Below are 26,096 nucleotides of genomic sequence, written 5' to 3'. Positions count from 1 at the left end.
TTTTAGCCAGAAATTCCCCCCCTTTGCTCCAACGGCTTTGGAGTAGCCGCTGGATTCGAGGACAAACCTGAGCATTTCACTGACAGGGCCAAAAAAAAAAAAATAAATGTTAATCCTGCTTGTGGAATAGGGAGAGAGAGAAAATCAAAAAAAACACACCCCGGCTTCCGTTTTGCTCCGGCCAGCGGCGAGGTAAATCCGAGGGAAGGGGAACGCTGCGAGGCCCGGGATCTTATTTACATTCGGAGCATGACTCCGGCTCCCAGTGCATCGCAGACATCTGTCAGACAAACAGCCACGGCTCGGCGCAGATATTTCAACCGCTCTTCCCTTAAAAGCCGGGAAGCTGTTGGGGGATTTTGGCAGGGTAGCTGGGATCTGACATGTCTCTTTCTTTTTATTTCCCCCCACCACCACCACCACCACCACCACCCCTCCCCGAAGCAGATGATTTCCTTGGCTTCCTCCTTGGCTTTGCCGGAGTGTTTGTTAGGAAGATCCAAGTGCTAACTACCGGCCCGAGCTGATTTGTCGGGAATTTTGGGGAATTTTTTTTTTTTCCCCTCCTCTACCCGGCGACTTGAAGGGATTGTCTCCCTAACGTGGCTCGGGTCACGAAGCAGGCGAAGGTGTTCCCGTTCCATCTAGGATAATAACCTTCTCCCCCCCCCAAAAGAGAAGCCGAGCTCCTCTCCTCTCCCAGCTCTGCACAACATTGCCGCATAATTTGGAGCGTCTCCTCTTGCCGGGTTTTTTTGGATGCGAGACTTAGCAACGGGGAAAGGTGCTAAAGAGAGACAAAACTTGTGTGGGCGGCTGGAGATTAGCCATTTGGAATCCTCTCTCCTTTGCTTTGTGCCACAAGCTGTTCGCCTGTTCCCCGGGCTCCGGCTGCGGTGCCGCCGCCCCGGCGTTCGGCGCCTTGTCCCCGTTTCCCACCTCTGTCGCCCTCGGTGGCCCCGGGCTGGCCCGGATGGCGGCTGGGGACAGAATCGTGGCGGAATCGTTGGGGAGAGCTTCCAAGCGTCCCCGAGCCGTGGGCCCACGTGCCCGTGGTTTCCGAGCGCTGCCGGGGATGGGCCTAGAAACCTTTCCGGCGGCGGAATTTTCCCTTAAACCCGGCCTGGCCTTTCCGCTCCCGGTTTTTGGGAGCCCAAGCCGATCGCAGGGAAGAGCGGGCAGCCCAAAGCTCTGAAATCCCTTCTCGCCGCGAACGCCGGAGCTGCTGCTCCTGGGACGTTCCCCAAGCCGAGGGACGGAGGGAAAGCACCACCCACCGACCCATCCGTCGGCAACCCTGAAATCCCAGCTCACCTCCAATTAGCCGCCTTCCCAATATTTGAGCACAAGGCGCCCTTTTAACGCAATTACAAACTTGGCGTAATTAGCTCCCTATTAAAGTATTTATGGAGCCCTTTATTTTTTTTTTTTTTTTATTCCTCCCCCCCTCTCCCCGTCCCAAACAGCCGAAGCCGGAGCGTTTTTATTCCTCACCGTTCCAATAATTAACTATGCGAGGAGAACAGCATATTAATAGAGGATAATTTGTTTACACGGGGAAGAAAATTGGGCTAGATTAGCATAGCAAAAGACTTATTTTCCATATCCAGGCAGCAACGTTCGGGGGGCCTAATGGCAATTTCCAGCGTCGTTAAGGAATATTATTAATAAAGTAATCCGGCGTAATTCCCTTTGCCCCCCGCCATATTTCACAATGTCCTTAATTACGGCTCATTCCGGCGGGACTCGTTTAGTGGGGGGGGGGGGGGGTGATTAAGCCGGAGACACGGGAATCTTCAATGGAAAACCTTCGGGAAACGAGGAGGCCGCAAAGTTCCCGGGAATGGGGGAACGGCGGAACGGGGAAGGGACGGGCGGATTCCCGGCGAGACGAGATGCTCGGAGCGGGCTGGGGGCCGACAAACTCCAGGATGCCGGGCGCGAAGGCAAGAGGATTCCGGAGAGGAACACTGTGGGAATGAGCGAGGTGTTCCTTCGGGGATTTTTTTGGGGGGGGGGTGGGAAAAGCTTTTTGGCTCCCGTTCCCGTCTGGCACGACGCAGCCCAGGCTGTCGGGAGGGAGGCTGGGGATGTGGGATGGCAGCGTTTCCGTCCTGGAAGAATGCGGATTCCGACGACTCCCGTGCTTTTTTACGGGCTTGTGGGAAACGTTGGCTTTTTGTCGGGATGTCCGTGTCCTGCGCGCCCACACCTCGGCCATCCCGCAAAACCCGGCGCCAGCGGCTGGCAAGACACTTCCACATCCCCAGCAGCCTTTCCCGAATCCTTTCCCTGCTCCCTACCGGGAGGATTTGTGGCTGCAGCATTCCCGGTCTGGTTGGTTTGGGGTTGTTGTTTTTTTTTTTCACCCCCCTCCACCCACCCACCCACCCACCACCACCTCGTTTTTCCAAGAGATGCTTGGAGCTGTTCCTCCCTCCGGCTTTTATTCCCAAAAAAATAAAATGAAAAAAAACCGACCCCAACCCCAGGCAGGCAGAATTCTCCCAGGCATCATTAACGTGCAGGTTTGGGATCAGTCCCGTTCCCAGCCCCGCTCCCCTCCACCCACCCCCAGACGGCAACAATGAAGGCTCTGTGCTCCTGCAGGATGTTTGTCATCTCTTGACGCCGTGCCAGGGAAACGGGGAATTCTGGGAGCCGATCCCTGCTCTCCAAAGGGCCAGCGCGGAGGATTCCAGAAAGATCCGCGCTCCGAAAGGGACGGGGAGTTCCTTCAGCCGGGCTTTGGGGGGGGGGGGGGATGGAAGCAGGTCAATAAACTTCCAACTGCAGCAGCTCAGGAATTCCCTCCTCGCGGGGATTTGGGACGAAGGGAAAGCTGCACGAGGAGGCCGCAGTGGAAAATGCCGGGTGCGACGTTGCGTCGGTATTAAAAAATAAAAACCCACTCCACTCCAGCAGAATTCCCCCTTTTCCGGGCCAGCTGGGGAATCGTCCTTCCCCTCCCTGCCAGGGCTGTAAATCCTCAGGGAAGCCGTCGGTGAAAAACGGAGGGGCTCCAAATCCGCTCAGAAATCACTGAAGGGCGGCTGATGGATGTCCCCTTTCCTCCCGGGCCGTTCTTTACGGACGTTCCCGTGGTTTTTTTCTTTAATTACCGCCTTCCCCCCCCCCCCCCAAAAAAAGAAAAAAAAATTCAATTAGCGAGCACGACGGAGGAATTGTAAATAAACGAGAGCCAATTAACGATGTGCTTAGTCCAGCAAAGCTAAATCAAACCTTGGAGGCTGGAGGAAAACTCCTCAGGAGAGTCCCAGGGGATGCTGGAGGGATGGGACGCTCCCCAGTTTAACGCGCGGCCCGCACTGGGATAACTGGTTTGTGCTGTCAGAAACTCCCAGGGGATACCGGGAACCAGGTCTCCAGGTAGGTTTGATCCCAAATATTTGGTGTTCTCACCTGGTCCTGTCAGCAAACTTGGCGGGTAAATGGCATGGTCAAACCGGAGCATCCATTCCAGACGGTGCCGTGGAGGAACTCCCACCTGGACTTGTTTGGAGAAACAGAAGGGAAAACTTGTTACAAAGGGGAAAAAAAAACAAACAAACAAACTCCAAACGGAGGGTTTGTTGTCAAGAAGTGAATTTGTAGCAGGGCCTCCCGGCTGGAGAAAGGAATTAAAGCTAATTTACGCTGGGGAAAAGAAAAAAAAGGAGGAATTAGTGCAGTTCAACCCCCGGGCCAGGCCAGCGGTGAGGGACGAGGGGGAATAGAGACAGGAGGGGATTTATTAGGGAATTAAAAAATGGCTTAATGACTGCAAATGTTAAACACGCGCTTTCCTGGCATTTCGAGGATGGGGTGGGTTTTTTTGGTTGGTTTTTTTTTCCTTTTCCCACCCCTCGAATTACGACGAATCGTCCGCTCGGAATTCCTCGGGCAGCGGGTAAATGTCAGCCCTAAATTAAAGTGAACTCGGGCAAAACAAAAAACAAAATCATAACACCCAGATTTCCTCGGAAATCACCGCAGCACTTTTCCTTGGAGCTCTCCAAAGGAGGGGAAGGTGAAACCCCGGGAGAGTTTTCCACGGCTCGTGGAGAGGGGGGTGACAACTTCAATCCCTGGGGTTGGAAACTCCAGCTGGAAAGGGAGGAAGAGCTGCAGAATTCCCAAATTTGATTAGGGATCTCCCAGCAGGCCGCTCAGGCACACGGAGATCTCCGGGAATTAATGGCCCTGATGAATTGTTGGGATTTTTGGGGAGTTCTTCCCTTTTAATCCTCTTGTTCTGCGCTTCCTGAGGAGGAGGAGGAGGAGGCACAAAAGCTCCTAAATTAGGACAAGGAGATGTTGCGCATCGCGGGGGGGGAGAAAAATCCCGCTGTGGATTATGGAGGAATCCAGAGCTGGAGGGATTCTCCTCCAGCTCAGCCCGGGGGAGGGAGCAGATCCCAAATTCCTTCCCTGCAGCAGCAGCTCCTGATTCATTGTCCGGCCTCATCCCCGTGAGGATCCCGGATTCTTTGAGTCCCCAGATTCAATTAACCCTCCGCGCTTCCAGCGGGGATTTTGTCCGTTTTCAGTTCAATCCGTGAATTCCCAGATCCCACGGGGCGCCAGCTTCGTGATCATCCCAAATCCCCAGCGGCACCCTGTGTCCTTCCGAAAAAAACTCGGGAGCTGATTTTTAACCGGGGAAAAAGAGGATCGGTTTGAACCTCCCCTCGCTTTGTCATGAGCGACTCCATCAGCTGCGCCGGGATTTTCCCGGGGAATTTTTGGTTCCCTTTGGCACGGCTGCTCCTCCCGGCCTGACAGATGGAGGATGCCGTGGCCAGGCCTGGAAGGAGCCGAGGTGGGAATTGTCGGGAATTGTCGGGCGGTGTCGGACACGCCGAGGGCCGTCAATAATTCATGGCCCTTCATTATTCCAGGAGCAATCCCGGCCTAGGAATTCCTCTCCCACGTGTCAGCCCGGATGAATTTTTTCAGGACAAGTTCTTTCTTTTCCCGGTTTGTTTGGTTTTTTTTCATGGATGTACCGCCAGGATTAAGCCAAAGCGCGGGTTTGCACTTCGGGAGGTTCTGTGACGCTTGCTCCCAGCTGGAAAAAAAACAGTCCCGACGAGTTTAAAATTCCCCAGGAAATGGGATTTCCCCGCCTCTTCCTGGTTTTGGGATGGGTTTCTGCTGTTTTTCCGGTGCCAGCCGCATTCCTGAGGGACAAACCTGAGCGGGGAGGGGACAAACCTGAGCGGGGAAAGGACAAACCTGAGCGGGGAAAGGACAAACCTGAGCGGGGAAAGGGACAAACCTGAGCGGGGAAAGGGACAAACCTGAGCGGGGAAAGGGACAAACCTGAGCGGGGAAAGGACAAACCTGAGCGGGGAAAGGGACAAACCTGAGCGGGGAAAGGACAAACCTGAGCAGGGAAAGGACAAACCTGAGCGGGGAGGGGACAAACCTGAGCAGGGAAAGGACAAACCTGAGCGGGGAAAGGACAAACCTGAGCGGGGAAAGGACAAACCTGAGCGGGGAAAGGGACAAACCTGAGCGGGGAAAGGACAAACCTGAGCGGGGAAAGGGACAAACCTGAGCGGGGAAAGGGACAAACCTGAGCGGGGAAAGGACAAACCTGAGCGGGGAAAGGGACAAACCTGAGCGGGGAAAGGGACAAACCTGAGCGGGGAAAGGGACAAACCTGAGCGGGGAAAGGGACAAACCTGAGCGGGGAAAGGGACAAACCTGAGCGGGGAAAGGGACAAACCTGAGCGGGGAGGGGACAAACCTGAGCGGGGAAAGGACAAACCTGAGCAGGGAAAGGGACAAACCTGAGCGGGGAAAGGGACAAACCTGAGCAGGGAAAGGGACAAACCTGAGCGGGGAAAGGGACAAACCTGAGCGGGGAAAGGGACAAACCTGAGCGGGGAAAGGGACAAACCTGAGCGGGGAGGGGACAAACCTGAGCGGGGAAAGGACAAACCTGAGCGGGGAAAGGGACAAACCTGAGCAGGGAAAGGGACAAACCTGAGCGGGGAAAGGGACAAACCTGAGCAGGGAGGGGACAAACCTGAGCGGGGAAAGGGACAAACCTGAGCAGGGAAAGGACAAACCTGAGCGGGGAAAGGGACAAACCTGAGCGGGGAAAGGGACAAACCTGAGCGGGGAAAGGGACAAACCTGAGCGGGGAAAGGCTGAGCTTTTCCCGGCTGGGACAGGACAGGCTGGGACAGCAGGAAAAGCGCCCCCGGGGCCGGAGCCACCTCTCCTGTCTGTCCCTTTGTGTCCCTCGCAGTGGCGCACGTCGAGGCGTTCCAGCGGGAGATGGCATTTGCCTCTCGGCGTGGCACGAGCGCCTCGGGAAGCTCGTGCAAACACATATGGTCACAAAGGCTGGGAGAGGAGGCGACACAAGTGACATTTAGGGGGAACAGCTTTGGGAAAGGCAAAACGTGCTCGGGGAGCTCCTCCCCGCCAAAAGATTCCGGGCTCTGCCGGCAAAAGCCTTTTGCGGCAAACTTCTTCATTTTGTCACCGAACTTCTTCATTTTGTCACCGACCTTAATTTTGTCACCGAACTTCTTCACTTTGTCACCGAACTTCTTCATTTTGGGGTGCGAGCTTCTTTTTGTGCCGACTTCTTTTTTTTTTTCCTCCCTCTCACATCTTCCTTAATTTTCTTTTTTTTTTTTGGTCCTCAGTTTCATTCCACGAACTTTGAGCTTCTTCATTCCTTTTTCCCAACCCGCCTGATCTCTTTTTTTTCTTTTTTCCCTATTTTTTTAACACAGCCTTCCTCATTAATGTGTTCACGTGCTCATTTCAGACTCGAGGGTTTCGCCTTTTGAGCTCCGGATGTTCCTTCCTGGAATATCCTGGAAGGGACTCGGCTGCGGGACGAATCCCGTGGCAGTTTCTTAGTGCAGCTCCTGGATTTGGAATAGCTGGGGGGACGTTTTGGACGGAACGATATTTTGGGATGCTCAGCAATAGGATTTCATCCCTTGGGGATAACAGGAGGTTGGGTTGCATGGGAATATCCCTGAATTTTTGCCTTTTTCCCGGCTCACTTGTGTTTATACTGGAATTCTGGAGGGCAGAAATCATGAAATATTAACTTGAAACAAGGAGAAAAAAAAAAACAATCACCGAGGGGAGGGGGGAAAAAAAAATTCCCGTGACAGATCCCGGATGGGAAAAGCAGGAAGCCTCTCCCCCAAACAAAGCTCGCGTCAAACCATTCCCAGATTTGGTTTCTGGCTCATCCCAGAGCTTCCAGCGAGGTAGGGTCCATCCCCATCCCCTCCGGAGCTGCTTTTCCCTGCGAGCAGCAGGGAATTCATCCCAATTTTCCGGGGCTGTCAACTGGCAACCCCGGTTTGTTGGGTTTTTTTTTTTGTTTTAATCCGGAGCCGACGCGGGAGCGCGCTCTGCCATGAAATCCTCCCCCGAAATATTCCTTTCCCTCCCGCACCGCGGGGCTGATTCACGCTCCAGAGGCGGACCCGCGCCTCCTGCCAAGTCTCCCTTCTGCTCGCTGCGCCCGAGGGAGGAGGAGGAGGAGGAGGAGGAGGAGGAGGAGGAGGAGGAGCTGCTCCTCCCTCACTCCGCACAGGTGTCGCGGCGGCTGGAATCCGCCTGGAATTTTGGGCAGAGCCCGTGGAAACGCGGCGTGGCCGGCGCCTCCCTTCCCCGCTTCCTTCCGGCGCCGTCGAAACCGAACTCCCGCAGTTCCTCGCCCAAAATTCCAGCAGGAGGAAGGAACCGTGGAGGAGGGCGGAATGGGAAAAAAAAAAAAAAAAAAATAAGCGTCCGTTGTGCCAAAGCACCTTCTCCTGAGGAATTTGGGAGCGGGACGGGTGGTTTTGGCTGGATTCAGGGGGAAAAGAGGCAGAGCTGGAGAGGGATGTGCCCCACATTCCTACCCCCCGGGGAATTCCCGAGAGGCTGCTCCGTGCCCTTCATCCCTGTGGCACACAGCCCCCTCCCTTGGCTCTCCTGGTTTTTTCCCGGCTCCCTGCCTCCAAACCGGAGGGAAAGGTGTTCCCGGCTGGGCGGGGATGAAAACGCCGAAGCGCGCTCCAGGCCGGGCCAGCAGGGGAGGGCGATCAGGAAGGATGGAGGTGATGTTTTTCACCGGGGAGGTTTGGAGTGTCCAGGGAACGCCCGGAGGTGGCTCTGGGCACAGTCCTGGAGCTCTTTGCCAAGCCGAGCCGCTCTGGGATTGTGGGATTGTGGGATCCAGCCCTGTGTTCCCTCGGGAGGGGGCTCCAAGCCCACAATGCCCTTTCAGAGGCTCATAATGGAGCCTTTGAGCGATCTGGAAAACTCCAAACCTGCGCCTGGCGGGCTTTGAGTCACGCCTTGGCAGATTTCCCTTTTTTTTTTTTTTTTCTAGGGGCTGTTGTTTAATTTGTTTTTATTTATTTTTTTTAAAAAGTGCGCTTCTCTTTTCCAGCTCCGCGGACAAGGGGCCCTTTATCAGCCTGAGCTTCGTCTCCAGCCCTGCCGGAGGAAAACTTCCAGAAGGTTTCTTCCCACTCGAAAGTTTCGTCCCCCGAGGTGCTCGGGCTGCGGCTTTCCCCCCCTCGTGGATGTCAGCGCAGGATTGAGGGCTCCCTTCCCACCTCCCCGTTGGCAGGTGCGTGCAAAACCTCTGCTGTCACCTCTCCGACGGGAAATGCGGGAATGTCGCTGCTCTGATGGCCACGCTCAGCTCCTGGGCGGAGCAGGGGGGACAAAAATCTCCACGCAGAGCAGGCCGAGGCACAAGGAGGGTGGGAAAGCCGCTCTTCCCATCCCCTCCATCCCTTTCTTTTTTGGGCGGGGGGGATTTGTGCCGTGCCCCGCCCCTGGTGGGAGCCGTTGCTGGCACAGATGGGAGACACGGAGCTGTCAGAAAGGAGCACGTCCCTAATTGGGATGGTAAACAAGCGCACAAGGACCCCATTGAGGGCGGGCATCGCCATGGGAACCGCCCGGCAAAGTCTGGGAATGAGGAAGGGCTGGAGCCGCGGGGGCAGAGCAGGGGTGCTAATCCCCCCCCCCGCGCCTTCCCGCTTTTGAGGGGACAGTTTGGACGTGAGCAAACGGGGAAAAAGAAGCCCCGCAAGTTTTCTCCTCCGCCGCGGTGGTTTTTTAAAGGCCGGCCTGGTGGTAATTCATCAGCTCCCTGCCCTTAATGGGAGGACGCTCCACGTCCCGAGATGGATGTGGCAATTCTCCCGACTCCGGCAGGACGATAAAAGCGATAAACTTGCTTTATAGGCCCAAAGAAATGTTAAGGGCCCCGAGGGGACCGCTGGAAACCCTCGGAACAAATCTTTTTTAAGTGGCAGGGCCTGCAGGCCCCGGGGGCGAGGGCCAGCAGGAGGAGTCGGACACCTCCAGCTGAATGGGGAACGGGATTTGGCCAGAGGCGCTTCTCCAGAGGCCGCGTTCCCTTCCAATCCCGATGAATCGCTGCGACGGGTCTTTGCTGACAACCAGCCCCCGGGGGCCGGGAGATTCCCTGTGTGCCGGCAGGGTCCTGGCGTTACCGGGGACCACGCGGAGCCAGCGCTCTCCGCTGGGCCGGAACGAGCAGGAATTCTGGTCCTCTTCGATCATCCCACGGGTTGGCTGGTGGCGGCAAACTCCCAGAGCTCATCTGGCCGCAGCCATCAAGCTCCCGGGAAAACACCGGGAACCGGAACGGCACGATGCCGAGCGCCGGGGGCGAGCGCTGCCCTGGAGCTGGGCAGGAAAAGGGCCCCGGGTGACACTGAGGGGACAGATCCGATCAGTTCCTGCCAGGTTTGACGCTCTCACCTGGCAGTAAAGAGGTGCCAAGGGACTGGAGACGTTGGCTCCATCCTGCTCCCGCCTCTCCCGGCCATCAATCACGGGACGTTCGCCTTCCCTTCCCACCGTGGCTAATCATGAGTTATGGAGGGAAGCCACCGGCACGTCCTGTGCGAAGAGGAAAGAAAAGCAGGATCTGGGTTGATCGTTAGAGGCTCCAATCAAGAGATTGATGCCCAGAGCCGGCCTCATTAAGCGGGAGTCTATTGGAGAGGAAGCCGAGCGCGCTGCTCGGGCGCTGCCAAATGAAATTAAGGCCCAATTATTGATGAATGAAGAGCTGGGCTCGCGCTGGAGCCCGGCCCTGGAGTCGAGGAGATGCATCTGTCACTCGGCGAGTCGCTCGTGTGTGACAACGGCCTCCTGTGCCTGCCTCTGCTGCCGCCTCCCAGGGACGCACAGCTGTGTCCCCAGTGCTCCCTGGGCACGGCAGGGCAGACGGCCTGCCGGGAAAACGCCCTGGGATTTTGGGAAGCTGGACACCGAGGCTCGCAGCAGCCTGGTCGCGGGGTGGAAGGAGCCGATCCCTGAAATCCCATCCGGGCTGGAGCGCTGTGTAATTCCGCAGGGATCCTGGCCGAGCTCCGGGGCTGCCGAGCTCCCGAAATACCTCCCGAGAACGCGGGCAGACACCTGCTCCTCCTCGCAGGTGTCACCTCCCCTAGTCCCCGAACGCTTTGGGAAGGGTGGCCCCGTTTTAAGTAGGGCAGGGAAAGGCTCTGAACGAGCTGCGGATCCTTTGCCGGAGGAGCCGAGTTTCCGAAGGTTTCCCGGGAGCGAGGAGAGGGCGCAGCGGTGTCGCAGCCCTGGGAGGGTTCAAAGGCGGGCTGCGTGGGGCTGCTGCAAATGGGGGAGATCATTCCATGAGAAATGCTCTCCCTGCGCACCGAGGGTGCGTTTGCGCACTGGGATTTGACACAGGGACCTTTCCCAAGAACCCAGTGAACGCCTCGGAATTTGCCGCCCTGGATTTAAAGCCATTCCCATCCAAGACCCAATCAACACGTTCTTCCCGCTGACATTTCTCCAGCCTGTTGTTCCCTGGCCGCTTCTCCCCCCCGTCCCGGAGCAGCAGCGCCGGCAATCCAAGCTCCACCGTTAAAAGAAACAACAAGGAAACGTCATTCCAGCCCCTCGGCCTAACTCGATTTGGGGCAGCCAGCTGCCACCCGGAGATTGCGCCGGCCGGTCCCAGTCCTCCTTCGGCACGGATCGCCGCGGCATTCCTCGGGGATTTTCCCCGGTTTGGTCACCTCTGGCCGTGCCACGGAGCAGAGGCCAGCAGCGCAGCTGTTGCCAGCTAACCTCGGCCTGCTCCACCCGAGGCCCGGAATCCGCAGGGGAGGAGCAGATTCCAGCCGCCTCTGCGTTTCCCCGCCGCGTGTCCCGACGCGGATCAGCTGTTGTTTTCCGCGGCCTCTCGAAGGGATCCTCGTCGGAATCTCGTTCCTCGGGCTGGGTTCAATGAGGCGCGCACGTCGTCCTTTTCACGAGGCTCAAGGCCTGGCAAAGGGAGCGAGGACGGCGGGCGCGGGGGAAAAAAAAAAACAAATAAAAAAAAAAAATCTCAAGGCATTGTTCCCTTCGGAGCCCCCGCTTTACCTTGGCTTCCCTAACAAAGTAAATTAATAAAGCCAGGGGGAGCCGAGTTGTTTCTATAGCAATCCCCATGGAAACATCAAAAAAGGAAAAGAACAACCAAGAAACCGCGCGGCGAGCGCTCATGGCGCGGCCTCGGGCTCGCGGAGCTCGGCGCTCAAACACCGCCGCGGCTCCAGCTCTGCCCGGCTCCCTTCGGGAGGGGATCCAAAGGTTTAATCCCGGCCTTGCCCCTAAAATGCCTTCAGGACTTGTGAGACGGTCTCACACCCGGGATGAAATTCCCCAAAAAACCCACCTGTGGCTGCTTGGAGCAGCCTGGGACGGTGAAGGAGGATCTTTAATGTCCCTCGGGAGGGAAATGTTGGAGGAGCAAAGCGGGAGCTCTGGAGAGCAGCCACATTCCGGGGCTGCCTTGTGCTCCCGGTCACAATCCTTGGGTTATCTCGTGAATATTTTTACAGCTGTGCCGTCGATGGCGCGTCCAGGCTTTGCTGGAGACGCCTCGGGAAAAGGAAGGATGTAAATAACAGCTGGGAGAGGAAACGGGCGCCGGGATATTCCCAGCTCGCCTTGGAGGAATCCAAACGGGCAGATTGGAGATCAACAGGCACGGCCGGGAGGGGACAGCCTGGGGAGTCCCTCGCATCCTCCGCGCTTCTCCAGGCGCTGCAGGGTCCATCCCAGCTCCCAGCCTGGGAATGGCGCGGGCCGGGGGGTCTTTAAACTGTCCCGTTGCAGCTCCAGGTTAGGCAGCGCCGTGCCCGTTTCCTGCCTCCCGCCCAGCCTTGCGGCTTGGCCCGCTCGTCCCACCTGCCGGCAGGGTGGCACGGCTCTCCTGCCGGGATTCCCGGAGCTCCGAGCATCCCCGAGCCCGCGGGGAGCCCACGGGCGGCGCCGCGGAGAGGGGCGGAGGAAGACAGAGGGAAGGGAGGCAGGAGCTCCCGAAAGGGAAGTGTGAGAGCGGCCAGGCGGGCCGGGAACGCTCCGTTCTCCCGGGGCAGGGACAGCGGCCAGGCGCCGCTTCCTCCGGGGCCGCGCCGAGCGCCGTCGGCAGCCTCCCGAAACCCGAAACCCGAAACAACCCGAAACCCGAAACCCGAAACCCGAAACCCGCGGGCGCGGGCGGGGAGGGCCGGCAGCGATTAACGGCGGATTAACGCCGCCCTTCCCGGGCATTGACACTCCTGGGAGCCCCATTCCTGCGGGGATTTCCCGGGTGTGTGACACTCCTGGGAGCCCCATTCCTGCGGGGATTTCCCGGGTGTGTGACACTCCTGGGATCCCCATTCCTGCGGGATTTCCCGGGCATTGACACTCCTGGGATCCCCATTCCTGCGGGGATTTCCCGGGTGTGTGACACTCCTGGGATCCCCATTCCTGCGGGGATTCCCCGGGGATGTGACACTCCTGGAATCCCCATTCCTGCGGGGATTTCCCGGGTGTGTGACACTCCTGGGATCCCCATTCCTGCGGGGATTTCCCGGGTGTGTGACACTGCTGGGATCCCCATTCCTGCGGGGATTTCCCGGGTGTGTGACACTCCTGGGATCCCCATTCCTGCGGGGATTTCCCGGGTGTGTGACACTGCTGGGATCCCCATTCCTGCAGGGATTTCCCTGGGATGTGACACTCCTGGGATCCCCATTCCTGCAGGGATTTCCCTGGGGATGTGACACTCCTGGAATCCCCATTCCTGCAGGGATTTCCCGGGCATTGACACTCCTGGGAGCCCCATTCCTGCAGGGATTTCCAGGGGAAAAAGGCAGCAGGCAGCTCCTGGTGGGACACACCCAAAGAGGGAAGCAGAATGCTCCGGGAACAGGAATTTCCTGGGAACGGGGAGAGCAATTCTGGCTTTTCCCTCCAGGAAGGGTTTTTAGGGATATATTCCTGTTCTCCTGGACTCCACAACTCCCTGTCCAGCATGGAATTTTGGGGTTGGATGGTTTAGGGCAAGCATTCCTGGAAAATCGCTTCCCGTGTACTTTTGCTCCCCGGAAATCCTCCCTAAAAGCTTTTTCTCCCTTGCAGGGAAGGATCCCTGATTCCCGAGGAAACTCCCGAGAGAGCAGTTGAGGATTCCTGAGGATTCCTTCCCCCCGGGCCGGATTTCAGCGCCAGGGTAAGCTGGTTCTGCTCGGAGTCCGGAAGTTTGGCAAGTTTGTTGCTTTTCCCTCGGGCAGAGGAAGGAGCCCGGCTCCCCCCGGACACTGGAATTGTTGCATTTTGCTGTTGCTAACAGCGATCGATGAAATCGAACAGAAACAAAAACAAATTTACTCGTGTCGATTTCACTGGAACGCCGAGTCGCGCTCCACGTTTCCGCCTGAGCCTCGGCCGGGCCAGGAGGAAGAGAATTTCCCACCTCCTCCCTCCCTGACAGCCTGAACCTCTTCCCCAAATTCATCCAGGGAAAAGCTGGGAGGAGACTGGGACACCCAAAAAATCCCGGATAGGGAGGAGCCCGTGGCCAGCAGAGTTGTGATTCCCCCCTTTTCCTGAACCCCTGGAATTGATTTGGACCGGCTTTTACCCACAAACAAACCAGCATCTCCTTTTCCATCCCTGTTTCCTGCGGGGTTTTTATCCCTCTCTCCTGACTTTTCCTGCCTGGCTGTGCGATCCTCCACAGAAAAGATCTGACCAAAAAAATCCTCCCGAACCACCCCTTGACCCAGGGAACCCCCCCAAATCCAGAGCCTTGCCTGGCTTTAACGAATGATTAATTAATGAAGGGCCAAACTGATTTGGGGCTGCTCCCGTCGCCCGCCCGGGGATGAAATATTCATGTCGGCAGCCATTAGCGCTCATTTGCATATTCATGAGCGCTCATAAATGTTGAATCAAGCAGCCGCGGGCGGGGCCGGGGCGGATTTTTCAGCTTTAAAAAGGGGTGAAACAATCAGAGAGAGATCCAGAAATAGAACCGAGGAGTTCCGGCCTGCTGCGGCTTCTCCTCCTCTCCAGGCCCTGCTGCTCCTGTGGTCGTCCCACTGGTTTTTTTGGGATTTCTGTGGGTTTACACACGAGTTTCGTAGCGCTTGAGGCGTTTACTACGCTCCTTCACTTGGGGTTTTTTATCTCTGTGAGAAAAGCGCGGCAGGCTCAAACCTTAAAAGCTAAATCTCTCGCCAAACAGTGACGGAAAAGGCTGAGAATTAAAAGAAAACTTTGAAAAGAGGAAAAAAAACCCCCACTTTTCCTCCTGAAAAGCTGCTCACTTTTTCATTTGGAGGGTCACGCAGCGGTTTCCAGGCAGTCTCATAACTTTACGGCAACCATTCGTTTCTTGGGGAGAGGAGGGCGGTTGCACAACGCACCCCTCACTGATTTCACCCACGTTATTCCTTTGGAAGCCGGTCGCTGATTACTTTGTGACTCCCTGTGCTAAACCGCCGCACAATTCCCAGCCCGGCCTGGAATTCCTCGCCCTGGAAAGCCCTGGGGAAAACTGAGGCTGCCCCGAGTGGAAAATCCCCGCCAGAAAAGGAGCGATTCGTTATTTACCGCAACGCTGGGAAATAAAGTTGTGCCAATAAATGCCTTTGAATTGATTTTTGTTTGTTGTTGTTGTTGTTGCGCAGGAATTGAATGAACTCCGGGACCAGCTCGAGGAGAGGACTCGGCAGCTTTGCGAGGTAAAGGCGCCGCCACGCACCTTGGGGGGACTTGGGCTGCCTCAGCAGCTCCGGGGAAAACACCGACCTGGTCACGGCGTGATCCTTTCTACAGGAAAAGTGGGGTTTCTGCAGGGAAAATGGGGTTTCTGCAGGGAAAATGGGGTTTCTGCAGGGAAAAAGTGGGATTTCTGCAAGGGAGAGTGGGGTTTCTGCAGGGAAAATGGGGTTTCTGCAGGAAAAGTGGTATTTTTGCAGGAAAAAAGGGGTTTCTTCCGGAAAAAATGGGGTTTCTGCAGGAAAAGTGGGGTTTCTGCAGGGAAAATGGGGTTTCTGCAGGAAAAGTGGGGTTTCTGCAGGAAAAGTGGGATTTCTGCAGGAAAAGTGGGGTTTTTGCAGGAAATGGGCTCGCAGTGCCCAGGCACAAGCCAAAACCTCACCCAGCCCAACCCACACTGTTTCCCCGCTGGCTCAAACGTGTCCCTGCTCCAGGTCATGCCGGGGCTCATTAGCCAATTCCCTCCAGCGCCTGACAACGCGTTAATTGCCGCTCCGTTGGCGGGAGCCCACCTCGGGCGTGGGGACAGGGAACCAGGGAGCGGGGAGGCTGGAGGTGCTCCTGCGGCTCAGGCCATCCCGGGAGTTTTGCGATGTTAAATCAGCGTCGTTGGCTGAACGTTCCTCCGGGCCTCGTGCAGGGCGGGGACTCTCCGGAGAGGAATCCCTTCCCTAGGAAACGAGGTGGTGGCCCAGGATGTGCCTGGCAGCTCGTGGCCCGTTGGGAGGGCGGGGGGAATTCTCCAGTCGCCAGGAGGGCAGAGATTTCCCGGCAGCAGGAGGTTTCACCCCCCCCAGAAGAAACCTGTGCCAAGAGTCTCGGCTGCCCCAAACTCCGCCGTGCCCTTGCCCAGAGAGTGGAATCCCGGAATTTCTCCTTCGCGGGGCTCTGAGGGAGAGCTGGAGCTGCATCCCTCCCTGCAGGGGGAGGAACCCGGTTGGAATAATCCTCCTCTCCTCTCCTCCCGAGACGGGCACCAACAGGTTTCCCAAAGGATAAAATGGCCGCCGGGGAAGCCGAAATTCCCGGGCGCGCGCGTAGGAAAACCATCAGCGGGAATTCTCCCCGTCCGGCCTTTTCTCTGCCAGGGGAGGTATTGGAAGGGCTGCAAATATTTGCCTGTTTCCATAGCGATGGGGGAGCCCACACACACACAAGAAATACCTTTTTTTTTTTTTTTTATCCCCCACACGCGTTATCGTCGCTGCCTAATCGTATAATCACCCAGGCAGGAGAATAAACACCGTTAATTAACAGATTGATAAACCAGAGGAGGAGGAGGTGGTGGTGGGGGGAAAAAAAAACCTAAAAAAGCGATCTTGGAGCAGGTTTTTGGGGCCTTCTCTGGTTTTCCTGCAGGAAAACTTCCCCCAACTCTTAAGGAGCTCACCCAAAAGCCTCCCCGCCAGGGCTGAGGAATCCACGGGCCGCGTGCGCGTGCAGCCGGCTCTGAACCCGGGAGGTTTGCCATTCCCGCCGCAAATGCCGTGATTTGGGCGTCCTGGGGCTTGATTTGGGCTTGATTTGAGCGTTTTGGGGCTGCCGGAACACTGAGCCTGCCCAGGGCATTGTGCCATCCCCTTTTGCAGGGCTCCGCAGCCCAGCCATGCCTGGAGAGGCTGAGCTGGAGCTGAGAGTGCGCAGAGCTGGGCAATGAAGTTGGGATTTGTTCAAAGGCCTGAAAGGGTTCACCTCGGGCAGGACGAGAGCCGAGGTGGACCCAAATGGTCACGAAATGGTCACGAAATGGTCACGAAACGGTCACAAAATGGTCATGAAATGGTCACGAAATGGTCATGAAATGGTCATGAAATGGTCATGAAAGGGTCACAAAATGGTCACAAAATGGTCATGAAATGGTCACGAAATGGTCATGAAATGGTCATGAAATGGTCATGAAAGGGTCACAAAATGGTCACAAAATGGTCATGAAATGGTCACAAAATGGTCACAAAATGGTCATGAAATGGTCACAAAATGGTCACAAAATGGTCACAAAATGGTCACAAAATGGTCACAAAATGGTCATGAAATGGTCATGAAATGGTCACAAAATGGTCACAAAATGGTCATGAAATGGTCATGAAATGGTCACAAGATGGACATGAAATGGTCACGAAATGGACACAAAATGGTCACAAGATGGACAAATGGTGGCGAGGCCTCACACTTTATGAAGTTCTGGGCTCTTTGCATCTTGGGGTTTAATTGTCCGGGTATAACTTCAGGTTGCCCCTGGAAAACCTCATCTGGGAAAAGGGTTTGTTTTGTGGCCCTGCCCTGAGCGACGCTGACCGTGAGCTCAGAACGTGCCAAACACCGGAGCTCAAACTCCAGGGGCGGATCGGGGAGCGGCTGGGAGCATCCCCACCCTCGGGTGCCACCTCCGGCAGGGACCCCGGGCAGAACTCCCCGCCGCCCGGCAGGCTGAGTGACGTGGATTTTGCTGGGCTGACGAGCTCATTATGGAGCATAATTGCGAGGCAATCTCCTGGTAAACACTGGGTTAAAGCCCCTGGAAAGACGCTCGTTCCTCTCTCGTTATTAATTAGCGCGTGTCCACTCCGCCAGATCCCGAGCCCAAACTTCATTTGTTATGTTCAGCCAAATGCATGAGTAGCTTTGGAGTAATTATTTTCCAACATCATCTAATACCTCTCTGCACATCAATTAAAAATCCTCTTAACAAGGAGCCGCATTTTGTTGGAGATCAAATGCCTCGTCCAAAAGCTGTATCAATCATGTCGAGCTAATTAGTGGGTCTGCTTTATATCATTTGTTTTACTTTATTATTCTATTATACACTTCCTAATGAAACCAATTGAACAATTTTGAAATCTTTGTTCAATTAATTGAAGGCTTAAAGGCCAGCTCCCTTTCTTTTTTTTTTTTTTCTTTTTTTTTTTTTTCCTTTTTCCTTTTCTTTTTCCTTTAATGCGGAGGGAAATACGATTCCCCGCGTGTTTTATATCTCCTCCTGCTTCTCCGGGGTAAAAAAAAAAAAAAACCTCTCCACAGCCGCTTTTTAAGGTTTTCAGCCCCTGCTTTTTTATGTCACTTGCAAATCACTCCTGGAAGGCTTTTTGCTCCAAAAAACAGGTGATGGCTAAGGGCTGGGGCAGCAGGAGGAGGACCTGTGGGAGCTGGGAAAAGCGGCTTGGAATTGCTGGGTGTTAGAGCAGGATCCGAGGCGGGGATGCTGTCGGCGCCTCTGGCCAGCAGCTCCTCGCTCCGCGGCTTCGGGAGGAAGGAAAAGCTCTCCGAAGGCGCAGCTCGGCCTGCAGCAGCTCCGTTCATCCAGACACCACCAGGAAAAGAGGGAGAACCCCAGCCAGGAGCAAGAGCGAGGGCTGCTCCCGGAGGGAGGCAGAGCTCGGGAAGGCCCATTAAACCAAAACCCACCGGGATGGCCTCAGCCCCGCGGCAGGGCCGCACCTCGAATCCTCACGGAGGGCGGGGAGAATTCAACCCAGGCGCACTCGGCTCCTCCGCCGCTGCCGGCCGAGGAGCGGGAGCTCCGAGCAGCCCCGCCGCGGCCACCGTGAAAGCTTCTCAGCTAAACGGAACTGACAATCCGGCAGATGCCGAGGGGCTCGCAGCAAACGGACCGGGCTCCCCTTCTCGGCCGGAGAGGGAGGGTGGAAATAAGGATGACTTTCCGCGCGCCGTCAGCCTACCGGGGAGGAATGGAGCGAGCGGAGGGAATTGCAGGTTTAGACCTCTTGGGAACGCGGGGTTCGAGCTGAGTCGCCGCTTCTCGGGGACGGCAAAAAACAACCCGAGCCCCATTTTTCGGGCCGCGTTGAAAGGCGCGGCTCTGTCCGAAGGGAGCTCCGGGCGCTCACATCCCGCCCGTGCCGTGGGCCAGGGCCAGGAGCTGGGCCGGTTTCTGGGCCGGTTTCTGGGCCGCTCCGTGGCGCCGCAGCTGCAGCAGCTGCGCCCCAAGCCGGACGCGGGTGGTCCCGGAGCCCTTTGATGTCCACGGCCAGGTAGGAAAGGCTCTGCTCGGAGGACATTTGGGAGCCATTAGGATTCCTCGCAGCCCGGTTCCCATCCCCAAACATCCTTTTCGGATTAGCCTCTCTTCCTGTCGGCGGGAGGAGCGGCTCCGGTTGGCGTGCAGCTCCCAAACAACAGCGCACACACGCACACAGAGCCCGGGGCCCCTCGGTGTCACGGCAGAGCTCAGCCCCCCCGCCTTCGGGGCCTCCCTCGGCAAAAATCCCGACCATCAGCGCGGCAGAAGCACGAGGAGCGCACGCAGGGAGCCAAAAACGAGGGGTTGGGACGTCTCCGTAGCAGCCGCCAGCGACCCCAGCTGTCCTGAGGACGTTACTCAACGCTTGAATCCCCGTTCCCGGGTTTAAACTCGGGCTTAAGGAGGCCCAGAAGTCCCTCACCACGTGAGGGATCCAGGAACCCCGGAGTGCCCGGGATAAACCCGGCGGGGTCGGGAGCGCTCCCGCCCAGCCCGGACGGGAAGGAAAATCAACGGCGGGCTTTGGCCTCTGTTTGCTCATTTAGAGGAATTCTTCAGAATTAATTTAGAGTTTAGAATTTAGAAAGCACAGCCCTTCTCCTCACTCTGTTTTTGGGGTTTTTTTTAGCTTGTGGTGTCTTGACAAGGAATGGGGACAAAGGTAGGGAGAAGTCCCCCTCCCGTCCCCGGTCCGCACAGCCCGGGATGTTCTCGTTCCCCCCCCCACCTCCCGCCTCAGGCAGCCGAAACCATCTGGAAATTAATTTGGAGCCGAGCAGTAAAGGGAGAAGATTTCGGTGATCTAATCCTGGAGGTCCCGGTCTTTCATCTCTCCCTACAAAGCCGGCCCAGGCGGGGCCAGATGCGGGAGGGAGCCGGAGAGGCAGCGAGGACATTGTTCCGCTCCTCTGAAGAGCCAATTATTCCCCTTCGAGTCCTTTAGTTTCAGGAGTTGCGGGGATAAAAGTGGGAGCCTTTCATCTGGAGGATTTTAAGTGCCGGTCCTTCAGGCGGACCAGAGCCACGTGGAGTGGGTTGGCGTTATTCCGGGATGGGATTATTAAACGTTCGCGGATGGAGAATTTAAATTGGCGCCATTGACGGCTGATTAATTAATTTTTATTATTATTATTAATATTAGGCCAAAAAGAAATCAAATTCGCTCGCCATCCAAAAATACAACCCGAACCTTGTGAGGGAAACTTCCAAGGGGAAGACACAGTGGCTGTTGTTTTCCCGGCTCCTTTCGGAAGCTGTGCATTAAGGGGGAATTTTCTTTCAGCCACCAAATAAAATCCGGATTTCAGTCGTGGGAATGAGGAAACTGGAGCTGTCCTGCCCCGTGAATCCCTCAGAGCAGGTGCCAAGGAACTCCTGCACGCCTGGAATTCCAAATTTCCCTGACAGAGTCCAGCGCTGACCCGGACCTGGGCCCCAGCCTCTGGAACACCCGTGTCCATCAATACTCATCGATATCCATCAATGCCCATCGATACCCATCCGCACTGCCAGGCAAACTCACTGACAACCAAAACAAGAACGGCTTCCCTGATCCAAACGGTGGGCATGTGCTTGATTCAGTGGGAATATCCCAATCCGCAACGTTTACATCCCGACTCCCCGTGGGAGCGCCTTGAATTCCGTCCCACCCTCAGAAAATCCAGTTCCATCGCAGTTCACGGATCGACGGTCTCATGTCAGCGACCCGCTCTAAATCCCCACCTTTTCCTAGTTCCCGTGTCCTGGTGGGGAAGGTGTCCTCGCTTTGCGCATCGGGGAGTGGGCTGGGTTAGAAAAGGCCCGGAATTGTCCCCAAACACAAAGCCCCGGCCGTGGCGGGCGGCGGTTGTGCTGGCGGGGCGGGACGTAACGGTCGCCATCCATCCCAGCCGGGCGAGCAGCACACGCACACGCGCACACCTGGCCCGGGGACAGGTCTGCGGTAATCGCTGCAGCGCTGGCACAGCTGCTAATAAAGATGCATGGCTGTGCCGGCCTCCAGCTGCGCTCCGCGGCGCTGCCTGCCTCAGCTGCCAGCCTCGGCACGCATCCCTCACCGCGGCTCCTCCTCGGGCTGCTTTGGCACTGGTATTATTATCATCATTAGTAGTGGTAGTAGTATTGCTCCTGGAGCGTTGCACTGCGGATCGTGGAACCGGGCTTTAAGCTCTGGGTGGATTTAGGTCACGGCACCCCGCGATGATCTGGGCCGGAAGGGATTGGAAGGGTTGGCTCCTTCCTTCCTCGCCGTCCACCTTTGGCTGTCCCGGGGTTGTTCCGAGCCGCTCGCGGGCGCCGCGCGGGGAAACGCGGCGTCCCAGGAAAAACCCTGGAGGGGGGGGGGGAAGGGGGGATCCTGCAGCAGCCTGCAGCTCTTCCGTGGACTTGGGAATGCGAGGGATTAGGGGCTTTAGCTGTAAGCCCGGCTCAGGCCGCTCGGCGGCACTTCAAACTCCTAATTTCCCAAAATCTCCACATTACCCGGGCAAGATCTTCCCCAGACTGTTAATCCCAAGCGTTCATCCTTGGCTGGGCTGTTTTTAGAGGCTGAGAAACGTAAATCCTAATTTAATCCTGACTGCTGTGCCAGGCCGAGGGGCAGGGCTGCAGGCTGGGAAGATGTCCGTGGTGTGCTGCCAGTTCAGCAGGAGAGGGTTTCCCAGACGTTCCCGTTGTGTTCCCGAGGGTGGGAAAGGGGATTTCGGGGACTTGCAGGTGGGTTGTGTCCCCTCCCGTGGTGAAGGTGAGTGGGGAACTTGGATATCTCCACCAAGAGCAGCCTCGGAGAGAATTCAATCACCGATCTGCCGCGGTGCCAAAGTGAACATCCTCATCTCTCCCAGGGCTTGACATGGAATATTCCAAACCCTTCCCTTCTCCTCGTCCCTTTTCACTGAAGGGCTCCTCTCCTTTTCCGCTGGGAAAACCAGCTGGAGGTTGAGGGCACAGACCAGATCAGGAGCTGGACTGATCCCCCCCGTGGGTTCTGTGATCTTCCTTCGCTCATTTAGGTTCCAAACCGTGCAGTGCCGTGTCCGTTCCGGACCAACCCCAGCGTGCTTCCTCCTTCCCTGGGGATAATCCACTGCCAGCACAGAGCATTTGTCACCTTCCGTTTGCTAGTTCCGGGGATGAAACCGAAACCGACCCAGCTTTCCCTTCCCGGGCTTAGCTAGACCGCACCTGAGGAAGGTTGGAGTTAAGCTCGGCTTTGGTGGCGCCGTAGGGCTCAGCAGGAGCGCGGGTGGGAAGTGTGACATCCCAAAAAGCGAGGCCGAGAGGCCTGAGCCTGCAAACCCCCTCGCTGGAGCCGGGATTTAGGGGATTAGTGGGATGAACCACCTCGCTTCCCCCAAAGCTTCCCCCGGGCCTGTGATTTGTGGCCCCCGCTAAGCCGCTGTAATGATGACCAATCCTTTTTATTAAGGGGCCTAAAAATAGCAGCTGCGGCCAGCCCTTGCGTAAAGGCGCGGTGACATGTGCCACCGCAGCCACTCCAGGCTGGGGGGACTTCCCTGGGGGAAAGGGGCAATGTGGGGTAAGCCCTTGGCGCTTTTTCCCCGGCACAGGAAGCGTGATTTCGGGGCTGTGGGGCTGGAGGAGCAGCACGGCACATTGGGCACCCATCCATCAAATTTCCTTTTCTTTTTATTTTGGTGGATGCGTATCTCCAAATGTATCTGGAAATGTTTTGAGTGTTCCTGCCGGGACACCCCCACATCCCACCACTCCACTCGCACCGGAGGGATTTCAGAGCAGCGTCCGCTGCCTCACACACACACACAGCCGGGGCTGCTTCGCCCTGAAATGAAACAAAACACAACAATTCTGCCCCTCCTCAGAGAAACCAGGCGCGGGGGGAGCTCCCACCTCCGAGGAAATCTAGAGCCCCGAGAGCTTTTCCCCGCTCCCGTGCCTCTCACCGGCGCTCCCAGGCCCGAACTGGCGGCGCAATCAGCAGGCAAGGAGCCGCAGCCTCCTCCAGGCTGTCGAGTGCCTCGTGCTGGATGATTAATTGGCAGAGCTCTGGCCGAGCGCTGGGTCCTGCTAAAGGCCGTGCCCTTGACTTGCACCTGCCACTGATTGCAGGAAATGGATGTCTTCACTCGCTGCCTTTTATTTTTTTTTTTTTCGGGGTTTTTTTTTTTTATTTTCTTTTTTTTATTTCGGCGCAGCTGTTAAACTGCCGTAAGGAAATCTTATTTATCTGGGGCCAGGAAACACGAATAACTTCTCCTCGCTGCCACGAGTGGAATTCCCTGCCTCAGCCTGACTTGTGGAAGCAATGCTTTAGGGTCTTTTAGGGAAAGCTGTGCTAACTGGACACGATTTGTTTTTTCTTTGTTTTAGGAGCCGGGACGTTCCTGCGCTTGCCGGAGCGGGGTCTGCAAAGGGTGAGTGCAGCCAAAGCAAATTCTGATTTTGTCTGTTGGACCCACTGAGGGAGAAGTTTTTGGTGTCGAATTTTGCGGCACAGACAAAAAGGGGGTAAATCCAGCCGGGCCGTTTGGTGGGATTCACTGACGGGGGAATAAGCTGAGGACGAGGCCGTCTGCAGCCCGGGCAGCGTGAGCCGCTCACGGGGAGGGCAGCGACAATTCCCGCCTGGGATCACGCGGGGACAGCGGGCAGGTGAAATCCCCCCCTCTCCCCTCCCCGCCGGGAAAATTGGGTGGGAGCACACAACACCGCAGGCTGAGCCTCGCCAGCTCTCCCGGAGAGGAAATCCCAGCCGCAGTCCCACTGATCCTTTAAACCGGGGAAGCGACATCTGCTCCTCTCAATCCAGGTGTTGGATGGCCCTGGCATTAATTGGAAGGGACATTATGTCATCATCCATCAGCGGGGAGAGTTTGGCGCCGGTGCCGCTTCTGTGGCATTAATCAGCTCCCCGGCGTCCCGTGGCAGGAGCCGTGTGACACCTCGGGGATGTTTTCCCTTCTCCTTTCCGGGCAGGGTTGGAATTTCCAGCCCGGAATTCTCGCACATGGGTTGGGAGGGATTGGAAGGATCATCATGGGGCTGGGGACATTTTCCTCCCGCCCGGAGCGGCCTGGAACACTCTGGGCATTGCTGGGAAAAACACGTGGAGAACAGCCCGAGCCGACGGTGAGTCCAACAAATGGAGTGTGACAGAAAGAAAAAAAAGAGAAAAAAAAATAAAAAAAAACCCCAAGTCTTGCCCGGCTTTGCTCGCCGGGAATGACACCAAGTCCAGTATCTTATTAAGTCCAAGAGAATTCCATTTTGCACGCTCCGGCGAGAGACACGAGGGCCCCTTTGGAAAAAGAAAAAAAAAAAAAAATTCATAATGAACGCCCTCATTTACATGCCTTTGATAAATGGCCCTAACCAGATTAGGGGAGATAAAACGACCGCTCTATTAATTACAATGATTATTATTTAATCGAAAATGGGATTCCGGGCGCCGCGGCCGGGCGGAAGGGAGGCTTAGGCAATGCATTATATGGATGTGGTGGTTTATCTTGAGGAGGGAGATAAGTGTCCGGGGCTCTTCTGCAAGGCCCAGAATATGTTCATTACCTGGGCGAGATTTATAAGTATAATTGAGGGTAATATTTTAAACCTCTTTTCGCCGCCTTCGGTGGGCCGCCGCTTTAATTAAGCCGGGGAAACGTCCTGGCTGAAGTTATCAAGCCGGGGGCCCGTTTGTAGGGGAATTACTGAGTTATTCCACAAGTTCGGCGGGTGGAGCCATCCCGGCCCTGCCGAGCTCCAGCGGGGCTGCTGCAAATTCAGACGGAGAACTCCCGAGGGAGCTGGGAAAGGAGAAAAAGAGGCTCGGGGGCGGGTGGAGGGACGTTGCGACCCTGGATGCGGCGCACAGAATCACTCCTCCCGCATGAGACTCGGTCTGGAGCACGGAGGGGACAAGCCGGAGGAGGGACCCGTGTCCCTTGTCCCGCCCTACCTGCCACGGGAAAGGGAATGAAAGATGAATGGTGCCATCTGTGCCCGCACATGCCGCGGCGGCAGGGGAGGCGAAATGCTAACTGGAGCACGAGACGTGCCTGCCGGAGTCACCTAGGCAGAAAATGAGCCCGCGGTGCCGCGCTCCGTGGATCCTCCGTGCCCCGTGTCCCCGCTCCCTCGTCCCGCCCCGCCGGCGCCGTTGTCACCTTTCCGCTGTCGCGCGTCACGTCTCCCGTTGGCCCCCTCATCATCCGTCCTCCTCCTGCGGGATCTCTCCCGGCAGCCCTCGGCTCGCCCTTGGTGCTCGAGGCGTGATTTTTTGGGCAGAATCGCCGTTTGGGAGCGGCTGATTGATTGATTGATTGGGCTGATTCCCGAGCCGGGAGGTGTCACACGGTGGTTTTGTCACATCTGTCACATCTGCTTTGGGTCACCACTCTGTGCCTGCTCAGGTCACAGCTCCTGGGCTTCATCACCGTCCCCGTCCACTGACTCAGAGCAGCCTGGGAATGCTGGGAGAGCACATCTGGATGGCAGCTGGGCACCCCGCATGGGGCTGCTCCTCCAGCAGGGCCCAATCCCCATCCCAGCATCCCAGGCCAAACCTCCCAATTCCAGGAATCTGGGCGTTCTGAGGGGCACAACGCCGTCAGCTGTTAGTGCCTGCCGTCCACCTGCCAATTCCAGGAATTTCTTAGGAATTCCTGTGGGTATCGAACACTCTGCCAGCAGTGGGGAGGGGAGGGAATAAATATTAACATTTACGCTGCAGAATGAGCCTGCAAGCAGAGCTCTCCGTGCATTTGTCATTAATTGGGACAATTGCCCTCGTCACCTCCTCGCCGCAGCCGCGTTCTGGCTCCCATCCCCACCCGGGAGGCAGAGGCAAGGCTGGGGCCCCGGCCCCTGAAACGAAAGAGATTTGTTTGTGTGCACTGCCTTGTTTAATAACCGCAGCAGCAGCGATATCTACGGGCTGGGCGAGTCTGTTTTCCCCCCTCGCACGCTCGTTCCCACGCAGGTGGCAGGAGAAACCGGGGAAAAGCGCGCGAGGAGCAGGATTTAATCGGGACGGAGCCGATGGGTGTCCTGAACC

The 26,096-nt window shown here is 56.7% G+C and overlaps 2 long non-coding RNA genes across 4 annotated transcripts in view; one reads left to right on the top strand and one right to left on the bottom strand.

Moving 5' to 3' along the window:
* Positions 1-2,430: 2,430 nt before the first annotated feature.
* On the bottom strand, positions 2,431-5,183 carry LOC136288006 (uncharacterized). Of its 2 annotated transcripts, none has more exons than XR_010720463.1 (2): positions 3,424-5,183; positions 2,431-3,125 (listed from the first exon to the last, which is right to left on the bottom strand). It is a non-coding gene; the product is annotated as an uncharacterized lncRNA (long non-coding RNA). The 2 variants fall into 2 exon arrangements; XR_010720464.1 differs by having other exon boundaries at positions 2,431-2,746.
* Positions 3,084-26,096, top strand: part of LOC136288004 (uncharacterized) — a 38,394-nt gene continuing 15,381 nt past the window's right edge. The window contains exons 1-5 of one of the 2 annotated variants that reach the window (XR_010720462.1): positions 3,084-3,390; positions 8,426-8,608; positions 13,444-13,534; positions 14,997-15,050; positions 23,417-23,460. This is a non-coding gene — a long non-coding RNA (uncharacterized lncRNA). Of the gene's footprint in view, positions 3,391-7,585; positions 8,609-13,443; positions 13,535-14,996; positions 15,051-23,416; positions 23,461-26,096 lie in introns of those variants that run through there. The other variant, XR_010720461.1, reaches the window with a different exon arrangement.

This window comes from Chamaea fasciata, unplaced genomic scaffold (genome assembly GCF_029207755.1).
Source record: "Chamaea fasciata isolate MVZ Bird 193981 ecotype frontalis unplaced genomic scaffold, bChaFas1.0.hap1 SCAF_4, whole genome shotgun sequence".
Classification (NCBI taxonomy): domain Eukaryota; kingdom Metazoa; phylum Chordata; class Aves; order Passeriformes; family Sylviidae; genus Chamaea; species Chamaea fasciata.
Note: the sequence above shows the minus strand (reverse complement) of the source record. Positions and strands in the feature narration are given on the sequence as shown.